General features: G+C 40.3%; 2 pseudogenes; one reads left to right on the plus strand and one right to left on the minus strand.

Annotated features, from left to right (window-relative positions):
- Window positions 1–995: 995 nt before the first annotated feature.
- LOC123806723 lies at window positions 996–2009 on the plus strand (annotated as a pseudogene).
- A 6033-nt stretch (window positions 2010–8042) lies between these two features.
- LOC123806724 lies at window positions 8043–9272 on the minus strand (annotated as a pseudogene).
- Between the last annotated feature and the right edge of the window lie 256 nt (window positions 9273–9528).

Genomic DNA, 9528 nt, shown 5'->3' on the forward strand with positions numbered 1-9528 from the left:
GATTTGCTTAAGCTCTAAAACGTGGTGTTTGACATAAGATAAAAACCCAGGTTCTATGTTTCCCACCTATACTTTTCGCACTAGACTGGTGACTCCCAAACTTTCGCATGTGAGGATCCTGTTTTTGTGTTAAAAAATTTAAGAGCCCTTACACAATAGTAGCCATATATACCCATAAATATATTTTTTCCAATTTTTAAATTCTGGTAAAATACACATAACATAAAATGTACCTTAACTATTTTAAGTGTACACTTCAGTGATATTAAATACAGTTATGACAAATACAACCATCACCATCTCCCATTTCCATAACTCTTTTCATCTTGTAAAACTGAAACTTCAGATCCATTAAACAATAACTCCTTATTCCCCCTCCTCCTGGTCTCTGACAACCACCTTTCTGCATTTTTTGTCTCCGTATATTTGACTACTCTAATTATACCTCATTTAAGTGGAATCATACAGTATTTATATTTTGTATTGGCTTATTTCGGTTTCACTTAGCATAATATCTTCAAGGTTTATCCATGTTGTAGCATGTGTCAGAATTCCCTTCCTTTTTAAGACAGAATAATATTCCATTGTATGTATACACCACATTTTGCTTATCTATTTATCTGTTGTTAGACAATTGGGATGCTTTCAGTAACTAGATTTTTTGGTAATATTAATTAGGAAAACCCAAAATAGAGTCACAGACCCTTTGTAGTGACTGTATGGCCACTAGGGGTGCATGGGTTGCAAAATCATTGCATAGCAGATTTTAGTTTTTAAATACATTTTAATGAACTCTGACCTGGAAGCCAGCATAATGCAATGATTTTATAAAGAAAATGTTTAATTGTGAAACTCCCTATACCCCAGGACTTAACAGTGAACCATGAGAAATGGAAAGGGTGGATGGTTTAGTGAAAGTCCCTTGAAACGACTTTGCTAAGGAGGGGACTTGCTAATGAACATACTTTCTAAAGTTTCAGCTTTCTGTATCAAAAATGGCACAACAGCAGGTGAGGCAGAGGCAGCAGCTCAGCAGGTGGGTCCAGATTTCTGGGACTAGTCACTGCCACGATCCTATGAACAACTGCATCATCTAGGAGACTCTCATGCTCAAGTTCCAAGTTTGAGAACTTGGCTGCCAGAAACAAATCAGAAGCAGTAGAAGCAACATTTGCCAATTTTGATGGGGTCCTCTATCATATTTCAAATCCTAGTGGAGACAAAATGAAAGTATATCAGTATAGTCAGTATATCTTTGAAATTCTACAAGCAACTTTAGGCACATGGTACTAATGAGTTACGAAAGAGAATATTCTGGAGTTACTTGGTAAATCCAGAATCAGGACACAATGTCTATTTGCTATACAACCTTGAAAATCTGCCTGTATCCAAAAATTCCATTGTGCATTAGGCTGACATATTGAAACGAAATTGTTTTGCCTCTGTCTTTGAGAAATACCTCCAGTTCCAAGAAGAGAGCAAGCAAGGAGAGAACAGGGCAGTTATCCATTATAGAGATGATGAAATGTCTCATGTTGAGTCTAAAAAGGACAGAGTCACAGCAGTCTTCAGCACAGTATTTAAGCATGATGACAGTGTGGTCATTGGAAAGATGTTCATGCAGGAGTTCAAAGAAGGATCCATAGCCAGATACATAGCCAGCCCCACAGGTCCTTGTTAGCCACCGGGAACCTCCTTTGGAGCTGAAAGACAATGATGCTGCTGTGGGTGACAACACTGACTATATTACCTTCATGCTGTTCCCTCGTCACACCATGTTGGTGCTTGAGACAACACCATCCTCCTGATCCACACGTGTCAGACCACCTGCACAACTACAAGTGCTCTAAGGCCTGTATTCACACACACATGCAAAAACATCCAACTTCCTCAAGATGTTGAACTGTGCATGCCTAGATGTTGAGAAGAAAGAAATGAAAACAATTATGGGGAAGACATTTTCATCTCACTCCTCTTGGGAGCAGGAAAAGGAAGTGGCTGGGAACTGAACGCTGGAACACTTGCCACTGGATAATTGTGGCTTTTAATGTTGTGCCTCTTCAGGTTCTTAAGGCATCTCTATTTTGTTTCTAAGTTGTACACATTTGGAAAATAATCGGCAGAAATGAGCTGTGCTTGCAAGGACTTCATAGTTCCCAAGAATTAAAAAAAAAAATTTCACTTGATCAACTTAATTCTTTTCCTTTATCTTCCTGCCCTCACTCCCCTTCTCTTTCACCTTTCTTCCAAGGTGTTTTGCTTTGCAATATGTTACTGGTAATGAGTTTCAGGATAATGCAGTCTTAACTTGTTTTCCCTAAGTATTTGAATTCAAAACTCCTGTATCTAAAATACTAGTGGGGTCATTAATAAAAGAAAATTTTTCTATCTTAAAAAAATGGCATATGTCACATCTAACTGTGTTATGTTCCTACCACCCATCCTGAAATGATAGAACTGAAATGCCTGTACCAGGCAGGCAAGATTCTATATTATCACTCAAATGATAAGCCAATGAGACCATCCTGCAGTGAGGCTGCGATTTTATTTTTGCCACTGTTTTGTTTCTGTCATTCCTGGTAGGTGTGTCTGTCTCCATACTTGTCAGGTTGAATTTGCTGTCAATTGGAATACATAAAATGTATAACTCCAAATGTATAAATTTTTTTATTTTCTAAAATGAACATCATAAAAAAGACAGAAATGTGACCTCAAAAGGCAGCATACAGACTCAAAATATTGTAGAGCAGCTTCATCTTTTTATTAGATTCCCTGTGTTTTTTTCTCCCTAGTTGCTGGATAAAATCCATACAAATGAAATTCTGGCTCACTCAGTAAATAATAATGAAAAGGTAAATTCATTTTACAGAGAAGCCAGTACATGTAAGACATCATCTTGAATGACTGTGATTTTCTTGAACTGATCACCAGGCTATTATAGTCTCTCAAAAATAATATCTGGCTTTTAGGCTCTCCAATTGTGCCTGCGACCTCTCCTTAACCCTTTGGCTCTTAAGAAAAATTGATTTTTTAAAAACATGTGCACAATATGCTGCTAAAATTACACAGGTACTGTTAGGTTCACATGACATTGGTGTTCTAAGAGATGACAGTACACATTGAGGGTCTCACTTCTTTCTGCCATCATTTCACCCCTCCCACTGTATCTTTCAATAGTTATGATGTAACTATTAGGTTCTTTAAAAAAATAGAAGAGAAATATCTCTAGGGCTAAAAATCTTTTTAAGTTTGTCTTTTAGCTAATTATGCTTCTACACCTATTATGTTAGATTCCATTTTATGTTCTGAGAAGTCCAAATGAGCATGTATAATAATCTTGTTTCTTCCTTGGAGTATTCCCTCAGACTGGTGAGGAGGACTGCCCTGGAAGTAGGTGTACATATGCCAGAGAGGATGATAGGGTGACTAACTGTCTAGATTTACCCCAAACTGATGGAATTCCCAGGACTTGTGACTGTCAGTGCCCAAACCAGGAATGCCTCTGGCAACCCAGGATGACTTGTCACTCTAGACGACAAGTTTTCTCTGGAGTTTGTTTCTGTATAAAAGAAAGGTAAAATTCAATTCAACAATTGTTTTTTTGAGAACTTCCTATCTAAAAAGGGCCTCCTGGGACAGAAGATTAGCAAAGCAATCTGTTCTCAATGAACTTTCTACCTGGAGAGTCACTAAGTCAAGTGCCCACATAGCTGCAAGCCGAGGAGCACTTCCAAAGGCCATGAGACACGGGGGGAATGGTCTCTTCTGAATGCAGGTGATCTGTGCTCAGACAGTCTTTTTCAATTAAAAGCAAAATACCTGTAGTTGTTCAGAAATGCCATGCAAATAACTCAATGTTTACCATATCTAAGAAGATAAAAATATGCAAAGTAAGCCCCTGAGTTAGAGTTTGTCTTCAGTTTAAGATGAGTCTTGGCTCTAATGAAAGCTGCACTGCACTTTATTGAAAACTATTGTCAGGCCCGTAACATCTGAGATGTATGTCTAAGTTGAAGTGGCCTTGAATGCAAGGGAAAGGAACTGTCCACTTGGCTAGGTAGGTGTCCTACGGGTGGAGAAGCCAGCTGGTAGGGTGAATGTCTTCAGACAGGGGGCCTCAGAAATTGAGCTGTGTTGTGCACTAGTGGAGTCTCAGGACTGGCAGGCCCTGACATGATTACAGTGACTGAAAGAAGAGGGAGAAAGCATGGCTGAGTGTATAATGTCTATCCTGGTTTTTGTCATGAAGGTGTGAAAAGTGACCAATGGTCAATGAGTGAGGTTAGGGGCAGAGTCAGACAGTCCTTTACTGGAACACCCTTTCTCACTATTTTCTAGCTGTGTAATCTATTTAATCCCTGAAACCTCTACTTATCTAAACTGGGGCACAACTCCCTCACTATAATTTAGTGATTAGGATTAAAAGAGGTAGTGTAAACAATTTAGTACAATTCCTGGTATATAGCTAGTACTCAATAAATAGCAGCCATGACTATTATCATTATTAATAATAGGATAGCCATTGATTTTATTTGGTATAATACATTAACACTCAATAGTTCTTCCTCCTGTCAATTTATGCAATCTTCTTTTCCTACTGAACTAAAACCATCCTTTTATTGATATATACTATAATTATGAGAACCCATTTTTTAACTGATATACGTATTAAAAGCATAAAATATCCATTTGATAAATTCCTTTTTTTCTATGTTTTTTTTCCCTGCTCTTAGCTCTATGCCTGGCATGTGGTAAGTGATCAATAAATGATAACAATTATTATTAGTGAGCTTGCTATGAGGGAGCCACAGAAGTATAGTAAGAGGTTAATTCTTATTAGCATCTGGGAAAAGTATGAACCACAGTTTTCATTTGAGGTCTTGTATCTAAAGAATTGTGAAAGACAACATGGTGGAGTTTTCAATCTGTATAGACAACAAATTTATGGTTACCATATCATGTCTGTTTTTAAAAGAAGGCAACCCAACAGCATTCCATAGGGGGTTTTAGTGGTTATGTATTTCATGAAGATGACCTCATTGGAGGGAATAAATCTCTCTCAATGACTACTAAATACTAACAGTTATAATTCATGAGCAATAATGAAGAAAAAGGAGGCTGTGATGATAACAGTTATGAGTTACTGAGGGAGTGTCAGGTGCCAAGCATTGTGCAATGTGCTTTGTACAGGGGTGGGCATAAGTAGGTTAATAATAATACTATTACTAAATACAATAATTAATTATAATGCAAGAATAAACTCTGTTTTGTGTGCTCACAACTGTAAAGCTACTATTGCCCACCCTTGATACATTCCTTTAAATTAAAATTTGACCAATGTTAAAAAAGGTCTGATGGAAGACTTCTTCATAAGTAATATGTTTCTTCCTGGGAGAGAGCCTGAGATTTCCTGGCATGTAGTCCATTTTCTCCTTCATGTGATGCTTGCTCTCATCAGCTGCTCACTCCAGTGGAGACACCATGGGTAGCTGTCAGGACAGCATGAAAATGACTGACAATGGGAGCAAATGAAACGCAAACCAACCTTGTCCACACAAACCCACGCTGCCCAATTTGTTTTGCTTTTCTCCTCTCCATGTGGCAGTTCCACCAACTCTCTGCATGAGCAGAAGTCATCTGGGGTTGAGGATTAATCTTTCTCAAGTGCTCTGGCAGAGATGAGAGCAGGAATCAGGCACAACTAAGGCTAGGTTTGTGCTCAAGGAGGAGAGAGACACATTTGTCGTACCTGCCCTGGGTGATGAAGTAGATTTATGTCATACTTATTGGGAAGCTGTAAACTGTACACAGTCCTGAATTCATCCAATGAATTCTACTGGTTAGATGATTCTTTTATTTATTTTTTATCCTCACTGAAGAACACTGTTTTTTTTTTTTTATTGCTTTTTAGAGAGAGAGAAAGGGAGAGAAGACGGGAGAAAGAAGTATCGATGTGAGAGAGAAGCATCGACTGGTTGCTTCCCATTCATGCCCAGACTTGGGACTGAACCTGAAACCTAGGTATGTGTCCTGACTGGGAATCGAACCTGCAACCTTTCGGTTATGGGATGATGCTCCAATCAACTTAGCCAATTGCCAGGGTATAATAATCCTTTTGTATTCAAAGGGAACTTGGAATTGTTCAGTCTTAAAAATTACAGCTATAAACTAGGCTGAATTTGACTCTTCTTTGCTTTGGAGATAAATATTTATGCTCATCTCCAACCAGAAAACAATATTAACAGTTCATGTTAAATCCTGTGGATTGGGTGAGCCATGTGAGAACCAGCTGCATTGGTAGGTGAGGTTCACTAGGCCCGACAGACCTCTATCCACATAAAGTTCTGAGGAGCCTCATGGGTAGGACTCACTTTAAGTGAAGTAGGAACCAGGCTTCAAAAGCCCAATCCCTAAAAAAAGCCCTGAGTAAGGTTTTTGGAGGAACATTATTTGAATGTGTTCTACCTCAGGTCTGCAGATCAGTAATAGAAAAACAAGAGCTATGAGGAAGGAGTTGACACAGTCATGGAGCTGAAGTTCTTACACCAGGTTTATAAGCAGACTGCTTTGGAGGTCCTTCAACGGGGACAGACCTTCTGAGGCACAGGACCCAGGAAGATCACACTGCTGATGAGAAACACAGAAACTGCAGAGGTGCCTACTGTAGTGAGTTGAGGTTGGTCTCTGTAAGATGTTGTTTTGTACCAAACTTGGAGTTTACATCTACAGATTGGATGTCGCAGGTGGGATTCTTGAGAGGTAGACTCTAAATCAGAGATGAGTATGCTAGGAGTGTATTAGGGCATGCTCTTAGGATTAACACTTGCTAGGGAGAGGTTGGGCAAAAGGAGAGCCAGGCTGTGAAGTGGCTGACCCCAAGGGGAGCTCTGCTGCAGGAATAGCCCTTTGAAGTTGTCCTCAGTTAGGGATTTGAAGCTGGATTTTCATATCCCTGCATCAACCAGGCACTGAAAGCAGAGTGGACTGGGAAGAAGATAAGACTGTGGTTGAGGTGGTGTCTTCAGCCAGCTGAGGGCAATTCCCAAGGCCTGAGAGCTGAGGGTTCTTGGAGGGTAGCAGTTGAGGGACTAAATCCTTCAGTATTAAAGTTGGGATTTGGGTGGCACACCCAAATAAGTCCTCTATTACAAAAAGACATTTTTTTTTGAGAGAACAATGGAAGGTACTGAAGTACTTCTAATTTGGGGAGATCAAAATCAGTATGGATTATTAAAGCAAATCTTAGTAGCCCACAGATTTGGGAGTCAGGAACTGACTTTTGTCTTTAAACTAAACTTTGAATCAAGTCAGATTAAAATGAATGAGCTGATTAAGCAAAGAAAAAAAGAAAAGAAAAGAAAGACTCACAGACACAGACAGCAGTATGGTGATTGCCAGAGGTAAGGGAGGTAGGAGAGTAAAAGGGGAATAAATGGTTATGGAAGGGGATTTGACTTGGGGTGGTGAACACACAGTTACAATATATAGATGATGTATTGTAGAATTATATACCTTAAATCTATATAATTTTATTAACCAATGTTACCCTAATAAGTTTAATTAAAAAATAAACATAAAATGGCAATTAAATAAAATGAATGGTTTTCCATTCTTATGGCCTTCCCTTTCTGAGAAGATCATACCCTAAGATTTCTCATAGTCTATAAATACTCGGTGCACTTCTATGTGTGTTGCCATAATAAATAATAAATAATAATAAATAATAATAATAGCAATGATAATAACAACTAACACATATTAACTGTTATTACAGGCCAACACTCTTCTTTTTTTTGGTGGTGAGGTGGAGGGAGAAGAAACACACTGTAGAAAAGGTTAATGTACAGAAGAGTACATAGCAGAACACATCACAGAAAGGTGGGTCCCTCCAATGAAGAAGCTCTCCAACACTCTTGCTACCCTTCCTATACTCAGGGCCTTGGATCTAAAGAACCACGGGCCACAAGCTTTGCTTTGGACAACAGAGCCACCCTTCTCTGCCCCTGCTTATGGTTGCCTCACTCCCCCCCTCAAAGTTTGGTTTAGAATTCTGTGGGCTATGTGGTCCCAAAAGCCCTTGAGGACTTAGAGAGCACCTTCAGGATGGTGTCAGTGTCCACTTCAGTAGGAAGGTTGGGTGAGGCAGCAGAATTCACCATGAAAGGCAGCTTGCTCTCCTTTGTACTGAGGAACTATCACTCAACTGTGGCAGGATGGGCTGGTCTGAGGTGATAACATTCTTATTCACATGAAGGTTGCACTTCATTGGTTGCCTGTGCATACACGTTACTACATTTCTTTTCTGTGGTGATGGCATCATTCTTTTTCACAAAGACCACCTCTGTTACTAGAGGATGGACCAGCTGAACCTGCTTCAGAACTCCACACACAGAGAAAAGCTTAGCAACCCCTTCCTCTGTGACTTGAGGGTGCATTTCACTGTCACTTTAGTGCTTTCCAAAGGGCTGAGGACAGGCTCAGCAGGCAGTAGCTCTTTGGTGGGGGGGGGGCCTTGTTGTGGACATGTTGGTCAAAGCTTTTATTTGAACAGAGGAGGGGAGAGCAGGAGCTGTGTATACATCACTCTGAACCACTTTGGTGAAAGGGGCTTGGACATGGAAAGCTTGGGACTGTGCAGCCCCACCAGTGGTGGAGAAAGCTGCCTGAGCTTGCAAATTTCATCTGTTTACCAGGAATGGGAGCTACAAAGTCATCATCTTCATCCAAGTGGTATAAATTCTGTTTGGTTTGGTGGTTATTGATGACATTGGTCCTTATTCCAGCATGAGGGGCACAAAGTGGTGCCATAGCCTTTCACTGTGGCACCTGGTTTTAGTGAGCTACAGATAATGGGCTCACCATCCCAATGTGGGAGGGGTACACTCAGAGAGGCAGCAGGGGACTCCAATTCAAACTCAGCTTCTCTGGCATTGGCCACCTGGTGGGACTTCTGGAGCACCCCTTGGTGCTGCTTGCTTGACTTCTCTGGCATTATGTGCTTTCCCTTTGATCTGGAACAGAGCATCTTTCTGCAAACGCTTTTCCTGGGCATTTGAGAGGTTAATCTTCTGCTGAGCATCAGACCTCTGCTAGAAAGTGGCAGTGCATGCTGGCTGGCTGAGAAGGCTCAGCTGGATCCCAACATGAGATCGGATACCTGGCAAGTCCAGGTCTGGCATTAACCTGCCCTTTAGTGCAGCAGTCCCTCTTTGATGTGAGCTTCCAAGGATATCCTGGCCACCTTGCATAGCAAGCAGTTTAGACTCTCTCATCTGGTGAGCCCACTCCTTTGGCCTCTTTCGAGCTACTAGCTGCTTCCTGCATTTGCCAGAACTGTCCTAAATGTTCTATTTATGATCTTATGTTTAATTCTTATAATAACCCCCACTAGGTAGGTAGTTTTAGTATGTTCATTTTAAGGAAGAGGGAACAGGCTCAGAGAGTTTAAATAACTTGCTCAAGGTTACATATAGTATAAGAGGTGGTGCTTGGTTGCAAACTCAGGCATGAAAAGCAAAAATGAAAAGG

Source organism: Phyllostomus hastatus, unplaced genomic scaffold, assembly GCF_019186645.2.
Source record: "Phyllostomus hastatus isolate PE091 unplaced genomic scaffold, TTU_PhHast_1.1 phas_scaffold_39, whole genome shotgun sequence".
In the NCBI taxonomy this organism is placed as follows: domain Eukaryota; kingdom Metazoa; phylum Chordata; class Mammalia; order Chiroptera; family Phyllostomidae; genus Phyllostomus; species Phyllostomus hastatus.